General features: G+C 43.2%; 1 long non-coding RNA gene across 1 annotated transcript; it reads right to left on the reverse strand.

Annotated features, from left to right (window-relative positions):
* Positions 1-372: 372 nt before the first annotated feature.
* On the reverse strand, positions 373-8,891 carry LOC128627222 (uncharacterized). The gene is made up of 4 exons (XR_008391373.1): positions 8,573-8,891; positions 8,135-8,266; positions 7,577-7,717; positions 373-3,107 (listed from the first exon to the last, which is right to left on the reverse strand). It is a non-coding gene; the product is annotated as an uncharacterized LOC128627222 (long non-coding RNA).
* Between the last annotated feature and the right edge of the window lie 17,681 nt (positions 8,892-26,572).

A 26,572-nucleotide genomic window follows, 5' to 3' on the forward strand; every position in this document is an offset into this window, starting at 1 on the left:
ACCTGTTAAGATGGCAAGGGATAAACAGGACCAGCCAGGGGGCTATTGTACTACTCACAGGAAATGATTCAGTCTGTGTGGATCGGTGGGGTTGCAGGAAATCAGAGAGGGAGAGGGCAGAAGAGGGAAGGGTGGATGTGGGAGATGGAGAGACATCAGAGACTTGGCCCATCTCAGCAACCTGAGAAGACACTCATGCCAGCTGCTTCTGTCATAATAAAAATGCATCAGAATTCAATCTTCCTTAGTCGGGATTTCACCCTAGCACCTCTTGCTCCCACATGCGAAAACACTGATAATTGACACTGGTTATCATGGCCAAGACTCAGAAAAAGCAAATAAATTAGTTTCAATAAAAATTTAGTTTTACATGTGTTCATCTGCTTTCTAATTTATTGAAATCAGGAGACTGCAGTGTAGTCGAGTGAATGCTCTAAAGATTTCCAGTATCTGAACACACATCCCATAGCCATTCCAGCAGCCAAAGGGTTTCCTAACTCGCTTTTAAAATTATAACCACAAAATCATAACCCTGCATAATGTAAATTGTTCTGGTATATAAATCAAAATCTTTCTTCTTGTCCTCTCTTCTATAAGTAAGACAGAATTCTAATCTACTTACCTTTCCTCCTTTGGATAAACTAATTTTTTTCTTGTTACGAAAAAATGAATTCTAGCCCTGGCTGGTACAGCTCAGTTGGTTGGACCACTGTCCTGTGACTGAAAGGTTGTGGGATTGATTCCCGGTCAAGGTGCATATGGGAGGCAAGCAATCAATGCTTTTCTCTCACACTGAAGTTTCTCTCTTTCTCTTCCTCTTGTCCATCCTCTCCAAAAGCAATGAAAAATTGTTCTCATGTGAGGATTAAAAAAAAAAAAAAGAATTCTAAATTGCTGCCTTGGAACCGAAGAATAGACCTGAATCCACAGCAGAGTGAAGATTACAGAGTGAAGTTCAGTTGACCTCACACCACAAATTAAGCTGCAGTCTGCTTAACTGCCAGCAACAATACATTAAGCAACTGTGCTTAAAGGGCGTTGGGATGGCACTGGGCAGGATGCAGGCTCTATTAATGAAAAGTACTCAGTCCGTCACTCCTGCCGCTGTCCAGTGCAAGGCAGCTGCCTCCTGCTGTCCCTGCGATGTATCATGTTCCAGCTCCTACTGTAGTATCACCAGAGAGGTGCTTCAAGGTGACCGTTCATATTTCTCTGGTCATTTGATAGTGGGTGGGGTTGAGGGTGATAAAGTCAAAGAAATTACTGTTAAGAAGTAACATTAAAATGTTCTCAAGTAGACCTGTGTGTAGTCAGAGATGGGCTGACTTCTAAGACACATCAAGTCAGGGTACATATTAATTTTCTTTCACTCTGAGGTCATTTCAGCTGGCATTTCCTATCCCCTAGGCCAGTAATGGTTTTACTCATTAAGTGACCCAATGCATAAAGAATAGGGAACTTGCAGAGGGGGAGCAGAAGTGAGCAAACCTCAGGAGCTGAAGGCTTCCATGAGCTGGTTACAAATGCCATACTCTATAAATGCCTCAAACACAATGGAATCTGGCAGAAAGTTCTGGTCTCTCCCCCAGCAAATTCTCACTGGGGATAAGGGCAGAAAAGGGACCATATGGATGTGCAGGCATTACTTCCTACCTATAGTGTGACTCAGTGCTAAACCATCCCACGTGTCACGGAAGGGGAGGTGTCACGGAGGACTCATGGAGCCATTCCTTGAGGAGGCCTGTTACCCATACCCGTCCCCTCCTCACAATGATGACAGGAATAGAATCTCCCCCTGAGATGTCAGAATGTCAGTGAAGCCCACATGACTGAGAAGTAGGGTGCTACACCTGAATACGCGCAGAGGGGCATGGATTTGGTCCCAGTAGCTCCACATTTACCATGTGAACCAGGACTGGTGGGCCATCAGCAGGCTGACCCCACCTGACACACCCAGTTAATGGCACAAACAGAACTTTGCCTGGACTCCCAGGAGGGAGGTGGTGCTGAGGTCCGGCTGGGCTGTGCCTTCTCTGGAACTTGATGTGAATTAGCACCTCCCTCCCCCAGCCATGCTGAGGGCTGAGAGCTGCTCTTCACTTGCTTATGTTTACCTTTCAGACAAGAAATTCAGTCTTAGACACAGGATCATAAGAAAGAAACTGAAAATGCAAAAGAAAAATAGATTTGCACAAAATAAACTTGTTCTCAAAACTAGAATCCAGGGCATGGCAGGTTTGCAGGCTGGGGCTCCAGAGCTCTGGCCTTCTTATGCTTGACCTCTGCGCCCATTCAAATTCAATTGTTTTCTCCCTCAAACTTCAGGTGAAGCTAGTAATGTGTTGCCCTTAGTGGATGGGGTTTCACGGTCTGTCTTCCCACCACTTAATGGCCAAGGTTGAGGGACCACTGTTTGAGTCTGTGGGAACATTAAGATCAGACCACAGTTCCGTGTCAGCCTGTGCTGGCCTCTGGGGTGTGTTCTCTGTGGACCCAGCTCCTGTCTTCTCCTGCACCGGATCTATCGGCTAGAATCTGTTTCTCTCAGAATCTTAGATTCCTCTCCCCTCCTGCCCCATGCAGGGACTGTACTACAGCTTCCATAACTGAGTGGTTTTCAAAACAAAGTGGCAAGAGAAAAAGAGGGGGAAAATAAGCAGGATTTTTCCAAATTCTTTGGAGTACAGGATTCCTTTTCCCAGGTTCTTGCCAGAGGCAGGTTTTCATCAGCATTTTAGGAGATTATACCCCAGCATGGCTGCAACTTCAGAGTAGGAGCAGAACCAGGAAAGGAGAAGAGAAAATGGTCCCTGGCAGTCCCCCACTCTGGCTGCAACAAGCCTCTTGTCCAGTCCTCTCTGAGTCATTCCTGTCCTGCCCATGGAGCAGTGCTGAGATTCACTGTCTTTAGGACAAAGCTGATATCAAGGAGGGAAAACCTGTCAGGTCACCACTGTGCTGGTCTCTTCGCTGATGCTTCCTTGCCAGATACCGCAATTACCAGCCTTTTCTATTCTGTCCCGAGCTCATGGTTGTCATCAGTATGGGGATGGCTGGCCATGGACCTGGCCCATCTAGGTGGCTCCAGAATGATGTGGTCTCTTTTTCTGAAGAAGGAAAACAGAAAGGAAGAAAGTTGGTATGGACAGCAAGTAGACTTTCTTTAGAAATAAGTGCACAATGCTTTCTTTTTTCATAATCCTTTGAGGTGCTATGTTGGCTGCCATGACATCCTTTTATTCTTCTCTCTGATATTCTTCCTGAAGGTGGATGGAGTTGGCTGTACAGATACAGAGGCAAGAGGTTGGGTATGCTTTCCTGACTTCTGAGATGCATGGTGTTTGGACTGTCCTGCATTTCCGAGCCTCTCTTGCCTTGCAGTTCAGGTCTGGCCAGAGGAGAGAACAGCCATAAATGGCTCCTCCCAGGCCTTCCTGATACCACCCATTCATCCATCCTGCACACTGTTGCTCTGTGGTCATTGCCAACTGAATGCAGAGGGTCAGCAGGCCTCCAGAGCACTTGGTGGAGCCAGATGTTGGAGAAGCCCTGAGTCCCTGAGTAACTGTGTGGAAAGAACAAGAAGTGTGGCTCCCTGACCCACATTGTGGGACACACAGAGCAAGTAGATGTCACTGAGTTCAGACGCTCAAATGTTCATTATGACAACTTAACATAATTACCCTAAAGGACAGAGTCTTCAATGGGCAATTAGAATCTCCCAGACTTGACCACTGAGTGTCAGACTTTTGACGAGTCACTTTCTGTCTCTCATCTTTGTTTAACCCCCTAAAAATGGGGGGTGTTGATTTCACCCACCAACGTTAAATTTTCCCTGCTGAAAGATAAACTGGAGCCATCTCTGGAAAGAGAGAGCATAGAAGACAAGGTATTATTATTAGCATAATTTTGAGTACCACTCTGCCAAGTACACAGAGAAAAATTATTAATCATCCCTTAACTTTGACAGAGTATCTGAGTATCACTTCTGCAGTTGTGATCTGCAGATAATTAGGAAGGACACATTCCCACTGATTAAGCTGCCTTTCCTGATCATTGCATATCCGTGAGCAGGATCATTCATGGGCACTGTGCCTGTGACAGCCACCAGGACCCAGCCAAGGTGCCAACAAGTGGATCTGCTCCCAATAGGACCCTGGCACAGCCTTCTGCGAATGGCATACCAGGCACATCTGTGTCGCTTGTTAGATGTGGGTCGATGCAGAGAGAGGGTAACTGTTCCTGACTGCACTGCCCGCCTGCTCATTTCTGAGATGGTTAAAATGTTTGGAAACTCCTTTAAGAAACCAGGTGATAAGGTGAAGAAGCTGTTCACCCTAGCGATAACATTAGAAGTGACTGAGGCACATCAGCTTTATTAAAGGCACTGGAACCTCCTGTGATTGGAGGAGACAAAAGCTGTGGAGGCTGGTACTCTGGCTGGTGGCCCTCAGACCCACTGACCACCAGGTTCCCTGGGCAGTTACTTACACCCAGCCCAGGCCCCAGCCAAACCTCCTGGGACAGAATCTCTGGGGCAAGGCAAAAAAAATCTGGGTCCCCTGCTCCCTGGTTCCGACAAGAGTCGGAATTTCTGGTCTCACAACAGGGAAAGGCAATTAGAAACCCTAGGGAAACACTCCATAATAAATGCACAGCCCAATCTGGTTCAGGGAAAACAAGGGTTGGTCTGAATACTTAACAAGGTGTAAGAAAGAAAAACTCCTGAGTTTGGCACTAGGACCTCTCCTGTGAGTAGAAAAGTCCAACCCACAGCCAGGTCAGGCACTTGGTCCCCTGATGCAGGGGTATGGGTTGACAAGCTTCAGGAGGTTGGCCAGCAAGGGGATTTCCCACCTGGGAGGTCATGTGACCAGGTGCCACAACCCATGTGGGGACCTTGCATGGGTCCTTCGGGCAGTAGCTGAAACGGGATGACTGAGGATGGCTGTGGAACTCACAGGGCCAGGGAGGCAGAGCCTTGCATCTGGGGTCCCGTGTGGCTGCTCAGAAACCTGTTTACCTTCACAAGCAGGTACACAGGAAACAAATTATTGTGTTTGTGCCACTCTTCATTTTGGGATGTATGTTACAGTAATTAACTAGGCTAATTCAGGTTAATTGGTTTTCAACTTTTAAACTCTATACACAAAGCACCAGAGACTATAAGGACTGTCAACCTTAACAAGGGGAATTGTCTGTCATCGGCAGCGAAGTTGGGGAGAGGAGGGTGACCATGTGGCCACCTTCACGTGCATGGTGGGGCATCAAGGGAACCTCATTAGGGGAAAATGTTAGGAATTGATGGTTGTGCAGATTACCTGTAAATATGCTAGACTCTGATGTGCCTGTACTGGTGGCTGAGGCAATCCACATTCCTACCTGTCAGCAGGAAAAGCAGTGACGCTGATTAAGGTGTGTTAGGTTAATCAAAAGGTACGGAGGTGACCCCTGGAGATATGACCTCAGAGCCAACGGAAGGAGTGCCTCTGAGAAGCAGGCCTGGAGGTGGGGAGGGGGGTGAGTGGGCTCCTTCCTCCCCCTCTTCTTGCTCCCTTCCCCTCTCCTCCCCTCCGTCATCCCTTTCTCCCATCATCCATCTCTCTCCTTCCCTCCATCGCTCCCTGTCTAATCAGCCCTCTGCACGATTTTGTATGTTAAACATGTGCACTTATTACTTTCCTCAGGGGAAAAGGTCAGGTTCCACTCTCCACTTTTGACCTTTCTAGAGAAAGATATTTAACCCTCAATTTCTGCATCTGTCCAGTGGGGTAATAACTGATTACAACATAGGCTGTTTGAGGTTTAAATGAAGTCAGTTCATGGAAAGCCCATAGTATGGCACTGGACACATGGTAAACGTCAACAAGTATCCTGTCTTTCTTGCTACCATCACTGATTTGTCAATCTGCCCGATCTCCCTTTGCTACAGTGACACTGCATGTGCCTTGTGCTGTGTTGGAAACATGGTCCTACATCTGAGTCTACAACACCTGTTCTAGTAAATGCACATAAAAGGAGATAGACAGGGAGTCTGCTAGGGCAGCCTCAACACTCACATGTACATCCCTGAGGAGGGAATTAGGCTGCATCCCCCCTCCCATCAGCCAGTGGCAGGATTGGGGCTGTTTTTTCTCCTCTCATCAAAAATGCATTTCACGTGACAGAAAGGGAAAAAAGAAAATTATTCATAAAGGAGAGGTTGGAACACAAAGATTCTACAGAGCTCAGCATTTTCTTAAGAGCTCTTAATGATCCTATGAAATGTGGGTTTCATGACTTTTTGTCCCTTCCTCTTTTCTTATTTTGCAGCTGTCGTGCTGCTCGTCATCTGACAAAGAGGCCTGCCAGCCTGGGGGAGGGGCACACTGGTGCGGCTGTGGTTGAGCTGGAATGCCTGCACCAGGAAGGAGTTTAAGGAAACCCAAGCAAACTGTCGATAATGTTTCAGAAGCCGGAGATCTTGACATGGGCCAAATCTGAGAAGTGAGCAGGACACATTCCCTGGGACCAACAACAGGTGCAGAGATGCCATCGACCCCAGCCCCTCACAACAGATGGGTGTGTAAGTGGATGTGACTGCGTGTGACTATGAATGTGTGAATGTCAGTATGTATACATGACCATCAATGAGTGTGTATGAGTGTGAGTGTGTGTCTATGCACATGCCCCGGGGAAGGGACTTTTTTCATTGTAACCTCAAGGCCTTAAATTTAGACCTTTGGTCTTACCTTCAGATGAAGCTAAAGACACTGACAGCCTTGATCAATGATGCCATCTGCTTCTAATGTGTGTCCTGCAGTGGACACACACCAACACCGCTTAAGGAGTTATTACTTTAGAAAGTAAATTCTACAATTTTCTTTTGATAGAACAATTGTATGGAGTCAGTTGTTTGGGGTTAAAATATGTATTAATGTAAATGTTGAAAATAAACCACCATTTTGAGCGCCGTTTGGCACTTCTCAGCTGGCTCACGCATGGGTGACTCTGGCACTGCTGGCAGGTGCGGTTGCCATGCAGGGTCCCCACCCATCAGCTGCAAGTGGCTGTGCATCGGGTGAGCTTGCTCAGCTGTCCTCAAATGTGTGAGAAGGTAGCAGCTGGCCTGATATGCAGCTCTCTGCACCTGCACACAATGGCGACTCCCCACACCGGCACCATTTGGCTTTCTTAATGTACCCATAAGGTAGGAAGAAGAGAACCCAGGCTTGTCCAAGACTGCTCAGCGGCCCTCAGTCCCCAGACTCTTCTCACTGCTGCATGTCCATAGGCCTCATGAAAGTAGGAGTTCAGGTAGCGTGAGCACAACTCACCCCAGTTCTGTTTGTAAGGCCTGGCCTGTTTTTTCTTTTTCTTTCATAGATATTTTTATCACAGTAAAATATGCACAATGAAATTGATCATTTTAACTATTTTTCAATGCACAGTTCAGCAGTGTTAAACACATTTATATTGCTGTGTGGCTGACACCACCGTGATCTCCATCACTGCTTCCACATTCTCCAGCTGACACTTTATCCCCACAGAACAACTCCTTGTGCCCCTGCCCCACCCCCCGTGACCTCCCTCTTACCTGTCTCTAAGACACTGAAGACTCTAGGGACCTCCTACGAGTGGAACCACACACCATTTGTCTTTTCGTGATGGGCTTATTTCACTGAGCATAGTGTCTTCAAGGTCCATCAAGGTGGTAGCATGTATCACAATGTTCTTCCTTTAACAAATGGAATTTATTGGAGTGACATTGGTTAATGTAATTACACAGGTTTCAGGTAGGTGTACAATTGTGTAACACATCCTCTGTATACTATATTGTGTGTCCATCACCCCCAGTGATGCCTCCTTCCATCACCATTTATCCCCCCTTTGCCCTCTTCTACCTCCCCCAACCCCTTTCCCTCTGGTAATCACCATGCTGTAGTCTGCATCTATGAGATTTCTTCTCTGCTTAATTCCTTCACTTTTCACCTAGCCCCCCAACCCTCCTCTGACATCTGTCAGTTTTCTGTATCTATAAGTTTGAATTTATATTGTTTATAGTTTTGTTCTTCAGATTCGATCCACATAAAAGTGAAATCATATGGTTACTTGTCTTCCTCTGACTGGCTTATTTTACCTAAACAATACTCACCAGGTTCATCCATGCTGCCACAAAGGGTAAGATTGTCTTTTTTTGGCCTAGTAGTATTCCATTGTGTAAAGGTATCACTGCTGTTCCATTGCTCATCTAATAATGGGCACTTGGGCTGCTTCCAAATCTTGGCTATTGTACAATAAATAACACTGCAGTGAACATAGGGGAGCATATATCCTTTCAAATGAGTGTTCTATACGTTATTAGCATCTTTATTTGTAAGAATTGTTTTTTGACTCCCCCAGACAAATGTATACACAGAAAAATCAAGCCCTCATGAGTGAGGGTTTGATTCAGTAGGATCAGCATGTTTGCCATTCTCTATAAAATTTTTCCTAGTAAATATCACATTTTTATTATTTGATTTAGAAACTGCCACCCTTCTGCCTCTACCCTGAGTTACTGCAAAGACACAGAATGGAAAGCAGGACATACCTGTAAGGAAGAGGGAATACAGATGAGGTTCAGGTTCTCTTGTTTCACTCTTTCAGCTGTGGAGACAAAAGCTGTGTTGGTGGATTTTCACTCTCCTCACTTTATTCTTCCTGTCATGTACACATTTGCTCAAATCCAACAGAAAACAAACGCATTACCCCTGATGGCTGCCTTTCATTCTGTGTCCCCACTCTTGGTGAAAAAGTTGGTGAACTTAACATCTCACATCACAAGAATGGGGCATTATAAAGCCTAAGGAAGTGAGTACTAACTACAGAAAGAACAATGCCAGTGGTTGCTATTATTATTATGTGCCTGGCAGCATTCAAAGAACTGTGTACAAATGAACTCTTTCAATCTTAAAGATTAAGTTACAACTAATTATCTCCATTTTACAGGTGAGCAAACTGAGCCTCAGAGAGGTAAAGTACAATGATGGGGTAGTCACACAGCTAACAAGTGGCAGAACTGGAACATGATCCCAGGCGGTCTAGCTTCCCAGTCTTAAGTATTTCCCTATACTCCCTTTTCTAGGGAAAAGCTGGAACTCAACTTTTACATTAAGTAAAAATATATAATCATTTGTAGACCCCAGAGAGTTGTTAGAGTGGGTTTATTTATTCATCTGGGGGATTGCACATCTCAGGAAAACATGATTTTTAAAAAAGTTTTAAGAAAAACACTGTCTTATTAAAATTTAAGTCTTTTCATCACTGGGTATGATGTATCTTGTGAGGTTTGATATCAGTATTATGAAATCCACAGTTAATTCCTGTGCTTAAAATTCTTCACATGCTCGGTGCTAAGGCAGCAGTGCATGAAGACCACATCAGGCCAATGAGAAGGCTCCCAGGAGCCAAAACACGAGCACCACAACCACCCCTGAAAGACAAAGCACTACTGGGCTTTGTCTCCTGAACACTGTCCCCCTGGGACCTAGAAGAGGTCAGCATTTGGGAAAGGCTCTCCTCTGGGCTTTGTTCTTACACACAAGAGTAGAGCAGTAAAAACCTGGTGAGCAGCCACAGGGGCTGACAACTCTTGAGTCTTTTATTTTAACTTTTTTATTGATTATGCCATTACATTTGTTCTATTCCCCCCTCCCTTCCCCTCCACCCTGCATACCCCTCCCCCACCATTTCCCCCTTTAGTTCATGAACACATGTCTCAAATTCTTTAGATTCTGTATTTCCTCTACTATTCTTACCCTCCCCCCATTTTCTATCTACTGTCTATGCTACTTATTTGCTGTACCTTCTCCCCCCTTCTCCTTCTCCCACTTCCCTGTTGCTAATCCTCCACGTGATCTTCATTTCTATGGTTCACTCCTGATCCAGCTGTCCTCTTAATTTGCTTTTGTTTTAGGTGTGGTTGTTGATAACTGTGAGTTTGCTGTCCTTTCACTGTTCAACTTTTTTATCTTCTTTTTCTTAGGTAAGTCCCTTTAACATTTCATATAATAAGGGCTTGGTGATGATGAACTCCTTGAATTTGGTCTTATCTGAGAAGCACTTTATCTGTCCTTCTATTCTAAATGAAAACTTTGCTGGATAGAGCAATCTTGGTTGTAGGTCTTTGGATTTCATGACTTGGAATACCTCTTTCCAGCCCCTTGTTGCCTGTAAGGTCTCTTTTGAGAAATTCGCTGACAGTCTGATGGGAACTCCTTTGTAGTCATCTACAAAGGAGTTCCTGAGTCTTTCTAAGCACAGAGACACCGTAATCCAAGTAAAGTCAGCGCCTGCGGGAACCAGCTGCCAACTGCAGGCACCTTATATTCTTTCTAGGGTCAAGCCTGCAATGATCTGGATTTGTTAACCTGAGATTGCCTGAAAAACCCACAGACTTCAAAGCTTGCCTGAGGGTCCCCGAGACCACACACACACTGGGTGATGATTAAAATTCTGTTGAGATCTCACCATGTGTTTCCTCCTCCCATCTAGCTGAGCAGAGTAAACAAAGCAAGGGCAACTCCGAAAGGTGGCTGAAGAAGCCCAAGAACCCCTGTCCAAGGGAAGTGCAGGAACACTCGGCTGACCTCAGACCAGCCCCCACTTCCTCCCAGCCTCATATCGTTGGGGTATAGGTTTGGCACTCCCCCACCGCTTCTACCTCCCCACATCCACCACGCCACACAAAACATCTAGAAGACATCTCAAGAACATATCTATTCACTCACAGCATGGAACAAAACTTATTAATACCATCTTTTATTCCTCTTCAGCCCACTTCTGAGAGCTATAAAATTATTATGAACACTAATTTGCCACCCTGGGTGCAAGGCAGGTACTGTGCCCATTTTACAGAAACAGCCACTGAATTTCAAAGCTGTGCTTTATTATAGTGCCCAGTGGCAATTTACCAGCAGAGCCCTCCTCCTTTCGCTTCTGACACTGACTTCACCAATTTCTCCTGTTGAAAGATAAACTAAGCAATATATAAAATGTTAAGTGTTTATTTAAGCAAAAACTGGTTTGAATTGGGCAGCATCCAATCTAGCAGAGAGAAAGAAGCTCCAAGGAACTGGCCCAAATCAAAAACTTTTACAAACTTTCTAAGAGATGGAGGGTCTATCAGCAGATTACTGACCTAGCAGGTGATTCCTGACTGACTAACTTAAGATTCTATTTCTGGGAGAGCCAAACTGTAATTAAGAGAGTGTGGTGAGCTGGGCTTAGCATAAGTGACTCTGTTTTGGGCCTTTTGTCTAATATTTAACATTTCCTACATCATACCAGACAAAAAGCTTGGTTTGCTTACAATGTACAGCAACTTAAGCCAGCCTTCCAAAAATAGCCAGCAGGTGAGCACTGGGTGATCAGAAAGGAAAGACGGTTGGTGGCAGGGGGTGGGAGTGGGGGGGTGGAGCGGGGACGAATATAGCCTAGGTGCATCCAAATAACAGAAAACCAAGGTTTCTGGCTTCAGTGTCTTTTCTGTTCCTTTTTAAATTTTGTTTATTGCTTTTACAGGGAGAGAAAAGGGGAGTGAGAGAAACACCGGTTTGTTGCACCACCCATCCACGCATTCACTGGTTGATTCCTGTATGCGCCCTGACTGGGGATCAAACCTGAAACCTTGCTGCTTTGGGACGATGCTCTAACCAGCTGGGCTACCTGGCCATGGCTTCAGTGCACTTGCACAAAACCTTAACATCTAGAAGTCAGGGGACTGACCACAGATACCTTCACGTCTGTGGCCTCACAGAGAACATGAGGGACACATCCAGCCCACCATCTACCGCTTCCTCCCCCAGAGTTAACAGAAGAGGGTAGAGTCTGAAATAACCTAAAAATAGCAAATCACACTAGCATCTGCCCAGCTGATGCCAAGGAGTCCACATTTTACATAAGCCTGTTTGAAAGAATATGGAAAGGGGGCAAAAACTTAGAAACATGAGAAAGTCTTCGTCTGCAATAGGAAGGACTTACAAAGATGTACAACACTTCCTGAGTGCAACAGACAAGAAACAGACATTGCTACTGAGCCTGTCTTCTTAAAATAAGGGGGAAGGACCTATGAGTAGACTAGGGGCAGACAGGGACCAAGCTGAGGTTAGTTGGAACACAACACAACATGGTCAGGTTACAAACAGTCAGGAACTAATGTGGAGCTCAGTTCCCAAGAAACTTCCTGGAAGCAGTCCCCTGCCAGTCCAAAGCAAAATGGCTAAAAACCAGAGCAGCAGCTACCATTTATTAAGCAATGTCAAGAATATTTATAAATGTTATTATAAGGCATATCTCACAACAGCCCGTTGTGATCTCAAGACCCATTATCCCTACTTTAGAGATGAATTCGATGCTCTAAGAAAAAAACTTAAGACTTGAAAATAGACAAAGGAGATCACTGGATATCCATTCAATGACAGGCTGGAGCCTGTAGGTACTGTTTTATCTGACCCTGCAGGGGTGTGTGCTTTTACCTTTGAGACAGCAGAGGCACCTCTTCCCAGGACCCCAAGGGCACCAGATGGCCAAAATGAATGCAGGATTCCAAAATATTACTATCCCTCCACTTTCTACTCAAAAACACAGAAATAGCTGATTTTATCTTCCTTCTGTCTTCTTCAACTGCTGACCCATCTGCACAGTGGATGAAGGTTTGTTGGCCATCTTGCTCCCACGACTAAGGAGCCAATCACCAAACAACAGAGCTGGAAAAGGACATCACCCAAACCTGAAATGGGAAATTCTGCGAGCCTGCCTTTTCCAAAATGCCCTCCTTTTCAGGCAAGCCCAATTTGTCCCCAGCTTATAAAAACAGCCAAGCAGGGCCAGCCCCTGAGCCATTTCAGAGGATTGTCCTTTTCTCTGTACTGGAGCATAAGCTTAATAAAATCTGCCTAGAACGTTCTATGGGGTTTCCTCTCAATTTCTATCTTGGGGAACCCAAGAACCCCAAAGCCAATAATATCTTGACTAAGCCATTTTACAACTCTAGAGATGGACTTAACTTGAAGAAAAACATTAACAGTGCAAACAATTCTTTGCCAAATTCATTTATTAGATTTAGTAGTTTTTTTCAAGCCTTCAGGGTTTTCTATGTACAGTATCATGTCATATGCAAAAAAATGACAATTTTACTTCCTCTTTTCCAATTTGCATGCCTTTTATTTCTTATATAATTGCTCTGGCTAGGACTTCCAGTACTATGATGAATAAGAGTGGTGAAAGCAAACAACCCTGTCTTGTTTCTGATCTTAAGGCAAATGCTTTTAGTTTTTGCCCATTGAGGATGATGTTGGCTGTAGGTTTTTCATATATGGTCTTTATCATATTGAGGTATGATCCCTCTATTCCCACTTTGTTGAGAGTTCTTATATAAATGAATGGTAGATTTTATCTAATACTTTTTCTGCATCTATTGATATGACCATGTAATTTTTACCTTTCATTTTGTTCATGTAATTTATAACATTTATTGATTTGCAGATATTGTACCAACTTTCAATCCCTGGAATACACTGCACTTGGTCAAGATGTATGATATTTTTAATACATTGCTGGATCTGGTCTGCTAACATTTTGTTGAAGATTTTAGCATCTGTGTTATCAGGGATATTGGTCTATAATTTTCTTTCTTTGTAGTGTCTTTATCTGGTTTTGGAAAGAGGATACTGCTGACCTTGTAAAAAGAGCTTGAAAGTCTTTCCTTCTTTTGAATTTTATGGAATAGCTTGAAGACGATAGGTATTCTTCTTTGAATGTTTAGTGAAATTTGCCTGGGAAGGCATCTGGTACAGGACTTTTATTTGCTGGGAGTTATTTGATTACTGCTTCAATTTCATTATTTGTTATTGCTCAAGTTTTCTGATTCTTCCTAGCTCAGTTTTGGTCAGTTATATGTTTCTAGAAATTTGTCTGTTTTTCGCAGGTTTTCCAATTTATTGGTATCTAATTGTTCATAGTATCTTTTTTAACAATCTTTTGCATTTCTTTAATGCTGCCAAAATAGCAGGATATGAAATTAATAATCAGAAATATGTGGCACTTTTATACATTGACAACTTTCAGAAAGAGAAATTAAGAAAACAATCCCATTTACTATTGCAACAACAAAAAATAAGGTACCTAGGAATAAGCTTAACCAGGGAGGTAAAAGACCTATACTTGGAAAACTTTAATACATTGAATAAAAAAAAGGAGAAAGATACGAACAAGTGGAAGTGTATACCGTGTTCTTGGATTGGAAGAATTAACATCATTAAAATGTCCATACTACCAAAAGCAATCTATAGATTCAATGCAATTCCTATCAAAATTCCAATGACATATTTCACAGATCTAGAACAAATATTCTAAAAATTTATACGGAACCAAAAAGACCTCGAAAGGTATCAGCACTCTTGAGAAAAAAAGAACAAAGTTGGAGGAATCACAATACCAGACACCAATCTATAATACAAAGCTATTGTAATCAAAACAGCTGGGTATTGACACAAGAATGAACATACACATCAATGCAACAGAACAGACAGCTCAAAAACAATCCCATGACTTTTCAGTCAATTAATATTTGATGAAGGTGAGCATACAATCGAGTAAAAACAGTCTCTTCAATAAAAATGGTGTTAGGAAAATTGGACAGGTACATTAAAAACAGTGCGACTAGACAAACTCAAAATTGATAGATGTAAATGTTAAGTCATGAAACCATACAAAATCTAGAAGAAAACACAGGCAGTAAAATCTCAGACATATTGTAGCAATATTTTGCTGATATGTCTCTTTGGGTACGGGAAAAATGGGAAAATAAACAAACGGGACTACATCAAGCTAAAAGCTTCTGCGCAGCAAAAGAAACCATAAGTAAAATAAAAAGGAAACTCGCCATATGGGAAAACATATTTGCCAGTGATACATCTGATATGGGGTTAATCTCCAAAATATAAAAGAAGTTGTACAACTCAACACCAGGAAAACAAACGATCCAATAAAAAATGGGTAAAGGACCTTAACAGACACTTCTCCAAAGAGGACATACAGATGGCCAATAGCCATAGGAAAAAATGCTCGACATCACTAATCATCAGAGAGATTTAAATTAAAACTACAATGGGCTATCACCTCACACCTGTCAGAATGGCTACCATCAATAAATCAACAAACAACAGAGCTGGCATGGATGTGCAGAAAAGGGAACCCCAGTACATAGTTGGTGGGAATGCAGATTGGTGTGACCACTGTGGAAAACAGTATGGAGTTCCCTCAAAATATTAAAAGTGGCACTGTCTTTTAACCCAGTGATCTACTTGTGGATATATTTCCTAAGAATCCTAAAACACCAACCAGAAAGAATCTATATACCCCTATGTTCGTAGCAATGTTATTTACAATAGCCAAGATCTGAAAACAGCTCAAATGCTTATCAGTAAATGAGTGGATAAAAAAAGCTATGGTACATCTACACAATGGAATACTGTGCAGCTATAAAAAAGAAGGAGCTCTTACTCTTTGCCATAGCATGGATGGACCTGGAGATTACTATGCTAAGCAAAATAAGTCAGTCAGAGAAAGACAAATACCATAAGATGTCACTAATATGTGGAATCTAATGCACAAAATAAGCTAACATACAAAATAGAACCAGAGGCATAGATACATGGAACAGACTGAGAAATGTCAGTGGGGAGGGGATGGGGGAATAGATAAAATAAGATGAAGGGATTAGCTAAAGAACACAAAGAACTGTCTAGAAAGTAGCCAGCCATGTTAATATGAAAAACAGAGACATTTATTGAAGATCCAAAATACAAGAAACATTGTACATAGAACAATGACACCTCAGTCCCTTTCAAAGTAAGCACTTTGGGACTTCACACAGTTCTCTCAGCGTCTCTTCCACTGTTCAAAACACTCTGCAAAATCCTTTATCAGAATCGCCATCAGCTGCCCTGTCATATTTTCCTATATCTCATCAATGGTCTGAAATCTTTCCTTTCAAAGGTGATCTTAGTTTTGGGAAAAGCCTGAAGTTGCAGGACACCAAATCTGGGCTGTCAGGGACCTGAGTTGCCTGAGTGATTGGATGTTTGCCAAAAAACTGTGCATGGGACATGATACATGATTGGACATGTTGTTGTGATGAGGCTGCCAATCACCAGTTGTTCATGGCTGCAGCCATTTTCATTGTATTGCATCTCTTAACTTATGTAGAACATTGAGGTAGTACTCCTTATTAATTATTTGGCCTCAGGTGTGTACTCATGATGGACAACCAAAAACAAAGTTAACGTGGTCTTACTGTGATTTTTCCACACCTTTTTCAGACATGGAGAACAAGGCAACTTCCATTGGGACAACTGGGCCTTTGTTTCCAGATCACAGCCATAGACACACGATTCATTTCAGGTTATGACCTTCTTGAGGAAACCTGGTTCATTGGTAGTGGTGTGAATCAAGTCATTAGCAACTGCAGCACAAAGTTCCTTTTGCTCTGGAAGCAGAAGCTGTGGAACAAATTTTGCAATGACATGTTTCAAGCGAAGATCCTGCATGAAAATCTCAGACTCAAGTTTTTGAATCCCCAGATCAGCTTCTAGTTCTTGTACTGTCAGTTGCCAATCTTGGTTGACTGAAGCCTGTATACATGCAACATTCTCAGGTGTTCTGCTTGTTGCAGGTCTTCCAGACTGTTGATCACTTTCAACAGATTCTCGACTATCTTTAAAGTGTTTGTGCCACACTTTTATTTGCACTGCATTCATTGCATTGTCCCTGAAAGCCTTCTGAATCATCTGAATACTTTCTGTGGAAGAATGTTCAAGCTTAACACAAAATTTAATGCAGATGCATTGCTCTAGTCACCCAGCCATGTTGCATGGCATGGTCACACAGTACATTCGCTCACTCAATAGCATCTACCACCCCCACTGACTAGTACAATTCATGCACATTCCAGTCCACTCTCCATGGCTGCCAGATTATATGTTGCCCAAACCATTCTCAACAATGGCTGGACTTTTTCCGGACAGACCCCATATATACATAGGCCATGGACACAGATAATAGTGTGGTGAAGGCCAGGGGATGGGAGGTGGGGGGTTGGGTAGAGGTGGGCAAAGGGGAAGAAAATGGGGGATATCTGTAATGGTATCAATAAAAAACTAAAAAAAAATATAAATAATTCTCGTCCATAGCAATGCAAACCAAAGAACTTCTGTTTTTTTTTCCTTCTGGAGGACAGTACTTCTGACTGGCATGCTCTGAGACTGGCCTGACAGGGCAAAGGTGGGGAGGGCAGGACTGTGTCCTTGCGGGTGTATCTTCGTTTCTAAAGGGAGTGAGATTTAAGAGTAGAATTCCACCATTTTTCTAAACCTATGTAACTTTTAATTAAATTGTTTCTTTCCTTTTTATCAAACTCTGGCACCGTGAGCCACACTTCCTACCAGTGGCAGGCACAGAAGAACCATGGTATGAAAAGACTTCAGGTGGGATGTGTTTCTGTTACAAGGGGACGAGATAATGTTACAGGGTGCAGCGAAGAGGGGGGCCCCAAGAGGGGATTTGTAATGGGGTCCAGAACTCAAGGTGTCCAGAAAATATTAGAAAGTTGTAAGATGTCCTCACCCCTGCCCCCCACAGGTGTGAGTTGGGGGAAGGGACGCATGGAGCAGGAACAGGCAGAGCTGTTTTGTACAGCCACAGGTTTGCAGCTAACCTCTGGCATGGCCATTTATCATATCTATAACCTTTAACTAGTTGCATAGACATGTTAAATAGCTGTGGCCATGCTTTGAGCCAGAATGATGGAAGGGACATCCCCCCAAGATGTAACTGGAAGGCAGGTCCCCAGGTTATGGCACCTATATGAGAGCGCGGAAAAGAGTGGCTCCACGCCATGGGGCCACACCTGCCCAGACTCACAATGGCAGCCCAGTAAAGCTGGAAGGATATGGGAGTGCTGGCAAGTGTAGCCGATTGTGGGAGGAGTTGGAAATGGGGCTGCAGAGGAGGACTGGCGCGAGGATTTATGCCAGGATTTAAACCCTGGGGGTGGCAGCCACTGAGGGGAGAGCCACATGCAGCTTTGAGAGGGGAGAGGACCTTGTGGCTGTGGCAGTGCAGGGGGAGAGCCACGCACTTCTGGCAGAGTGCAGACCCCCTCAGCCATATGAGAAGAGAGATGTGCTTTTGGCCAGAGTGGTGACCCCCCCACTCCCCACAGCTTTGGTGGAGAGAAGAAGACCATTCGGTATTGGCCAGAGTGGGGACTTCCGCAGCTTTGGGAGAGGAGAGGACCACGTGGCTTTGGGGTGCTCCCTTTGGCCATGTGGCCTGGGAAGCAGGGGAGACTTTGCCTAGAAGAAGGGTGAAAGAACTCTTGCCAGTAGGCCATGAGAAGGTGCCACCTGGCTTTGGATTAATTAGAGATCCTGCCTGGATGGCAGCACCGCTGACGGTGCAGGCAACCTGAGTCATGGAGATCTATTTCTTTTCCTGAGTTACAGTACCCCAAATTAGGGCAGGGGGAGAAGGAAGCACTGTGGGTGTCTGTGGGTATCCAAAAGAACTTTTGATGTTTTAATGAAGACATCAGGTCACTACTTTAAGTCTGTATAGCATTAAAAAACATTTCCTTTCCTTTTCACAAATCTCTGGCATTGAGAGACGTCTTTCCTATCTGGTGGCGGACATAATGAACCTGGTAGGGGGTCCTTTTGGTAATAGTATATCATGACCCTCCTTGGCCCTGTATGTGTGGTCTGTTCTGTAACAATAAGGGCAACTGCTATCATCTGTTCCTGGGGAGAGCCAAAACTGGGTGAGCTGGTAAACCAAAGTGAAGGGTCAGCTCTAAGAACATTCCAAAGATGGCATCAACAGCATATATCCAACCCCAATAATCTTATACAAGTGAGTAAAACAAATCCAAGTCACAAAATACTACAGGAAAACATAGCCTTCAATGGAGCAAAGGATACCCCCTGTAGAGAGCAACTAAGTACATGACAATTTAGTACAATATGCTCAACAAGTGTGTGGATCTGAATTAGTTATCCCACATGAAAACTACCCAGGACCAGAATCTTCTTCCTCTAGCCACATTTCTGGTGACCATACCAACTGCCTGACAATGCTGGACACTCAAAAAAAAAAAACATGGCAAGCAAATAAAATGAATAAATCTGTATTAAAGAGCAGAAAATACAAAATTCAAGTAGTGTTGGCATCTCAGGAAAGAACGTTGGCAGGGAAAGTGAGTGCTACTCAGATTGGGTGAGATGCCCCCAAAGGCCAGTGGCGATCTCCCAGGATCACCTAGTTACTTCATGGAATAATGTTTTGGAGGTTCTAGCCTGAGGTGAGGACTTGTAGATTTTTATTTAAACTAATCACAATTATGAAACAAAGGTCAGGGAGACATGCACAACCAAATATTAATGTAAATAGGTTAATAGAGAAACTAAGATATGGGGCTTTTTAAAATTATATTGATTTCGTGTGCCGTCCATTAGCTATTTACTTGATTCAGACATTTTGAAACCTTGGCTTATTGTCCCAATTTTGCAGCTGAAACACTGAATCCCAAAAGTAGAGCCAGATTACACATTTTACATCAACAATGAATTCCCATAGGAAATCCTATTGCTAACAGGCTTGGAACAAGTTACACCAGGACAGGGCAGCCGTGGAACTGGTGGAAGGATGAAGGAACAGGAGTCACTCCTTTTGGGTTCTGGAGGACCCTTCCCTATTCCATCTACAGAATATGCTGAGCCAGTTTGCCTCACAGTGGCCCCTCCCACTTAACCAGGGTGTTTTGGGGGGTCAAACGTCATCTATGCAAAATAACTTTGTAAACGAATGCATTATAAATAAAAGGAACTATCATTAGAAAATGATACCATTTTCTAAGCAGAAAAGAAATGCAAAAAGCCAATAAAGCCAAAAGAACTCCACCAAAGGACAGAGCTACTCCACTCGGGTTCCAAAGGTTCCCCTTGGACTCTGTCTCCCCTTCCTTCTTGGCGGGTGCGCGCCAAACTAAAACCTACTTGGAGAGAAATTTTAAGGCAGTTTACAAGCCAGCTTTCCACTGGCTTCCCAAGAATGTGAGACTACCTTCTAGGCAGCTCAGAACTCTTCAGTGTCCATTTGTTAAGGAAACCTAAGGCAAGTCCCTTCCTTAGGGACTTGAGTCCCACTCAATGCCAGAGACCACCAAGCTTCACTTTGCAAACCTGTTGTCGTGCCAGACTGTAGTCTTTAGAAAGCTCGCTCCCAGTAGATCCCACATCACAACGGCCTTCAAGGAACAGGGAAGTAAACCCGGAGAAAATGCACCCCCCTCCCTCTCACGCAGCTCAAGCCCTTCTAGGTAGTAGGGCGCCCTAGCAGAGCCCAACACAAGCCTATCGCACAGCCCAGAGCTGCTCACCTTCACGTGAGTCTCCCCTGCCGCCAGGCTGCAAACTTCTTTACCTCCTCAGGAAGAGGCCACCGTTCCCAGTTCGGTCCCGGGAGCCCGAGATGCCACAACTGTTCCAGCCTTCTCCAGAGACCGCGCCCCCGACTGCCAGAGGAGTGAGGCCAGCACCCGCCCACTGAAGGTGTTGAAGGACAGAAGGCGCTGCACACTAGTGCATGGGTCCAGTCTGGGCAAAGATCCTACCCCGGGTTCTTTCTGGAGTCTGGTCCTGATGCGCACAGCACGCCCAGTCGCTGGACTACCAGCCCCACAGTGCTTTGTGACGGACGTTGTAATCTCGGGCAGCCGACTAGGTGCCTGGACCAAACCGTGGGGAGTAACGCTGTTTGGACGAACCCTATTTTTTTCTGTCTTCCCACACTGCGGAAGACGGAGTGTTAGGCCTGACCCTGTTGTTTCTTGCCGGCAGTAAGAATGCGGCAGTGGACGAGACCTTAGGGTAGGGCAGTCGCTCTTGTGGAGATACATCCATGTGGGAGCGACTTCATATTTTATGAATGCCTTTAATTTTTATCCCAGATGTCTTTGAAACAAGTGAGCTTATCCCAGATCCCATTATCCACTAAGGAGAGAAGTCGCCATCTGCTCTTCTTAATTATATTCAACTGCTTAGACTGGCAGCCACCAGCAATGGAAGGGGCCCCAAATGCCAGCATCCCACGAAATTTAACACAAATTCTTTCCCATTATCAAGGTAACTTTTCCCTCTATTTAAAGAAGTCTGCCCTCCTTTGCCCTCATTGAGAATACATCTCTCCCTTATCCATCTGTTTTAGCTTAAGCAGATTTTCAGCCAATTGCCTCAAATGTTCACTCAATAAATATTGATGGAGAATTTACTATCTGCTGAGTGCTGTCCTAGTTACCAGGAATACAAGGATGGGCCCCACAGGCAAACGCCTGTCGTTTTGAAGCTCACATGGAAGTCCAGGTTTCTGTCTCCAGTGCCAAGGCGCCAGGGCATCTTCCAGTGGAAATGATTCCATTCCTTCAAAGGTGGACAATGCAGTTAAAAGAATATTCTCCAAAAAAAGGTAAAGTTTGACTCTCCTACAGGCTAAAAGTGAACATGCTAATTATTTCATTTAATTCATTAACGAGGAAACTGGTGAGGTGTTACAACCAGTTTAATAGAGAAGTCAGAATAATCAAACACACATGGAGCAAAGAAATGTTGAAACGAATGTGCCAATGGAAACAAAGCAAAACTTGTTTTATGGTGGGAGAGGGAAGTCAGTTGCATCTCTGCCTGTATTGCTGTGGGTTAGCTATAATTTATAGACCTGCAAAATAACTTTTATAAAACGAGACTCAAAACCTGGAAGGGATCCTCTACAGTAGACAGTACACAGTTTTCCACTGAAGCACAAAATTTTCCCTACACTGCCAACGGCAAGGCTTCTGTTTATTCTCTCTCTCCAAAGCTACAGGGAGCTGTCACAAGTGTCTCAAACTCAGCACTTTTGAGCCAAGTAATTTTTTACTGTAGGGACTGCAGCATCCCTGGCCTTCACCCACTAGATGCCAGTTGCAATTTCTAATCCTGCACTGGTGATGACCAGTGGTATCTCCAGACATTGCCTAATGTCCCCTAGGGGCCAGAGCCATCCCAGGTTGAGAACTGCTGTGTTAGCGGTAGAGGTTGACATAAATACCGCAGCACCAACCCCACGGATTGTAGAATACACAAGCAACCCTAGAACAATTATTTTCTGTTCTTCTCCATCTACAAAATTTTCTCTGAAAACACAAATTTTTATGAGAAATTTTAATTTTTGAATTGTTGTTCAAGTAGAGTTGTCTCCATTTTTACCCCCCATTCCCCCCTGCCCCATCCATCCCCACCCTCCAACCTGCACCCTTCGGCTTTGTCCATGTGTCTTTTATGATGTTCTTTGATGGTCCTTCCCCTATTTTCCCCCATTATCCCTCTCCCCTTTCTCCTCTGGTTACTGTCAGTTTGTTCTTTATTTCAATATTTCTGCTAATATTTTGCTTGCATATTTGTTTTGTTGATTAGGTTCCACTTACAGGTGAGAGCATTTGGTATTTGTCTTTCACCACCTGGCTTATTTCACTCAGCATAATGCTCTCCAGTTCCATCCATGATATTGCTAAAGGTAGGAGCTCCTTTCTTTCTGCTGTGTAGTATTCCACTGTATAAATGTACCAGTTTTTTTATCCACTCACTTTCTGGTGGGCATTTAGGTTGTTTCCATAATTTGGCTATTGTAAATTGTGCTGCTCTGAACATTGGGGTGCATAGATTCTTTTGAATTTAAATACCAATTCTTTTATACAGTTGCACTTCTCTAGCAACAGTTAGGGTTCTAGTACCCAACATTTGTACTAGAAATCTGAACCCTTTGTATGTCCTTCTTGGAGAAGTGTCTGTTCAAGTCCTTTGCCCATTTTTTACTTGGGTTGTTTGTCTTCCTAGAGTGGATTCATGTGAGTTCTTTATATATTTAGGAGATCAAACCCTTGTCCGAGGTATCATTGGCAAATTTGTTTTCCCATATAGTTGGTTCTCTTTTCATTTTAATGCTCTTTAGCCATACAGAAGCTTTTCATTTTGATGAGATCCCATTTGTTTATTCTTTCCTTTATGTCCTTTGCTCTAGGGGACATATCAGTAAAAATATTGCTGAGTGGAATATCTGAGATTTTCCTGCCTATGTTCTCCTGAAGGACTTTTATGGTGTCACAACTTATATTTAAGTCTTTTATCCACCTTGAACTTATTTTTGTGTATGGTGTAAGATGGTGGTCAAGTTTCATTTTTTGCACGTAGCTGTCCAGCTTTCCCAACACCATTTGTTGAAGGGGCTATTTTTATTCCATTTTATGCTCATGCTCCCTTGTCAAGTATTAATTGACCATAGAGACTTGGGTTTATTTCTGGGCCCCCTATTCTGTTCCGGTGGTCTATGTATCCATTATTATGCCAGTACCAAGCTGTTTTGAGTACAATGGAATTGTAATACAGTTTGATATCAGGTATTATTCTTTATTCTTCCTCCTACTTGATTCTTCCTTCTCAAAATTGCTGCAGCTATTTGGAGTCGTTTATGGTTCCATGTAAATTTTTGAAGTGTTTGTTCTATGCCATTGGTACTTTAATAGATATTGCATTGAATCTGTAAATGGCTTTGGGTAATATGGACATTTTGATGATGTTAATTCTTTGGATCAATGAACACTGTATATGTTTTCATTTGTTTGTGTATTTCTTGATGTCTTTCTTCCGTGTTGTGTAGTTTTCTGAGTACAGGTCTTTTACCTCCTTGGTTAGGTTTATTCCTAGGTATTTTATTTTTCTTATTGCTATATCAAATGAGATTTTTTTCCCCGATTTCTGTTCCTGATGTTTCATTGTTGGTATACAAAAATGCCTTTGATTTCAGAATATCGAGTTTGCAGCCCACCGTTTTGCCAAAACTGTTTATTAGGTTAAGCAGTTTTTGGGTGGAGTATATAGGATTTTTAATGTACACTATCATGTCATCTGCAAACAATGACAGTTTTGCTTTCTTCTTACCAATTTGAATGCCTTTTATCTCTTTTCCTTGTCTGATTTCTGTGGCTAGGACTTCCAATACTATGTTGAATAGAAGTGGTGAAAGTGGACAACCTTGTCTTGTTCCTGATCTTAGTGGGAAAGCTTTTAGTTTTTGCCCATTGAGTATGATGTTGGCTGTAGGTCTCTCATATATGGCCTTTCTTATGTTGAGGAATGTTCCCTCTATTCCACTTTTCAGAGTGTTTTTATCATAAATGAGTGCTGTACCTTATCAAATGATTTTTTCCTGTGGGGGCGACTTCTTTGAGAGTCCCCTGGACTCTCAAAGTGCCACGGACACGAGTGAATGAATATGACCGAGACATGCTGGATCTGCTTGGGGAGGAGGAGGAGTGGGCTGTGGCCAGTTTCTCAGGGGAGACAAAGGCCAGCAGTGGCCAGTTTCTCTGAGGAGAAAAAGGCCTCGAGCCCCCTCATCCATAGCCTTTTATTGGGTTGTAATACACAGGAATACAGGGCGGCAAGGATCAAACAGTAGATAACATTACAAAGAAATCTGAGGGCTTCAGAGTCTGAATCAGTGTCTGTCAGGAAGAGAGTTGCAGAAACGTTGGGAGACATACTCATTTCCTCTCGGACCCTTATCATATGAATGAAAGCACTCTTAGCAGAGCAGATTTCACAGGTTTATCAGGAAGTCTTTGTGGTGCCAGATTTTCCCCAGGACACGCTTTAGCAAGGCAAGGAGCTGCACCTCTCCCCAACAGGTATTCAGGCTTAAGGGGATTAGAGCCAGGAAGCACTTCTCCCAGAGAACATGGGGACTCGGGCTTTGACAAAGCTGGGGGGGCGGCGCGAGGGGCGAGAGTTCATTGCTCTTTGTTGTAGTCCCCCTCCCCCAGTCCTTCCATGAAGGCCTCCCAAGTGATTGAGTCTGGCTTAGGTTGCCCCCGGTTGTGAGGGGTCTTACCCGTCATTGACTTCCAACCAAGCTTTGGGGGCAGAGAGAGGAACTGAGGCAGCGTTTGCTACCAGAGACAGGCTTTGTCTCCTGTGGCTGGCATTCCAAAGGTTGTCTCTCTCCCTTAGCCACAAGGGGTAGAGATACAATTCCTAAAATCAGGCAGAGCAGTCTATAACATTTTCCACATCTATTGATATGATCATGTGATTTTTGTCTGCACTTTTGTTTATGTGATGTATTATATTTACTGATTTGTAAATATTGTACTATCCTTGCATCCCTAGGGTGCATCCCACTTGATCATGGTTGATGATCTTCTTAACCATTAGCTCTTCCTTAAATACTTTGTAGAATTCTTCTGTGAAAACAGCTGGTCCAGGGCATTTGTGTGTTGGGAGTTTTTTGATTACTGCTTCAATTTCATCAGCTGTTACTGGTCTGTTAACGCTTTCTGCTTCTTCTCCATTCCATTTTGGAAGATCATATTTTTCTAGAATTTTGTACATTTCACCTAGGTTCCATTTTTGTTTTTTAGGAACTTCCATACTCTAATCCATAGTGACTGCACCAATCTGCAATCCCACCTATAGTGCATGGGGTTTCCCTTTTCTCTACATTCTTGCCAACACTTATTATTTCTTGAGTTATTAATGATAGCCAACTGACAAATGTGAGGTGGTTTTAATTTGCATTTCTCTATGACCAGTGACATCCAGCATCTTTTTATGTGTCTATTGGCCGTCTGATGTCCTCTTTGGAGAAGTCTCTATTTAGGTCCTTTGGCCATATTTTAATTGTTTTTTGTTTTTCAGTATTGAGTTATATGAGTTCTTTATAAATTTTGGATATTACTAACTCCATATTGGATGTGTCATTGGCAAATATCATCTTCCATTCAGTAGGTTGTCTTTTCCTTTTGTCTATGTTTTCCTTCGCTGTGCACAGCCTTTTAAAGGTGGATATAAACCCATTTGTTTGTTTTTTCTTTTGTTTCCCTTGCCTGGGACGATATATCAGAAAAGTATTACTAAGAGAAGTGTCAGAGAGATTATTGCCTATGTTTTATTCTAGTTTTATGGTTTAGGGTGTTACATTTAAGTCTTTAATGCATTTTGAGTTCATTCTTTTATATGGTATAAGATGGTCTAGTTTAATTTTTTTGCCTGTACATATCCAATTTTCCTATTACTGTTTACTGAATAAAATGTCTTTACCCATTGTATGTTCTTGTTTCCTTTGTTATGTATTAATTAATTGATCTGGGCTCTCTATTCTGTTTCATTGATCTATGTATCGGTATCTATACCAGTACCATTCTGTTTTTGATTACTATAGCCTTGTAGTATAGATATCAGATAGTAGTGATACCTCTATCTTTGTTCTTTTTAAAAATATTTTTTATTGACTATGTTATTACAGTTGTCCCATTTCCCCCCTTCACTCCTCTCTACCCCCCACCCACATTCCCCCCTTTAGTTCATTTACATGTGTCATACTTATAAGTTCTTTAGCTTCTACACTTCCCATACTATTCTTACCCTCCCCCTGTCTATTTTCTACCTACCATCTATGCTAC

This window comes from Artibeus jamaicensis, unplaced genomic scaffold, assembly GCF_021234435.1.
Source record: "Artibeus jamaicensis isolate MK-2021 breed Jamaican fruit bat unplaced genomic scaffold, CSHL_Jam_final contig_335, whole genome shotgun sequence".
Lineage (NCBI taxonomy): Eukaryota > Metazoa > Chordata > Mammalia > Chiroptera > Phyllostomidae > Artibeus > Artibeus jamaicensis.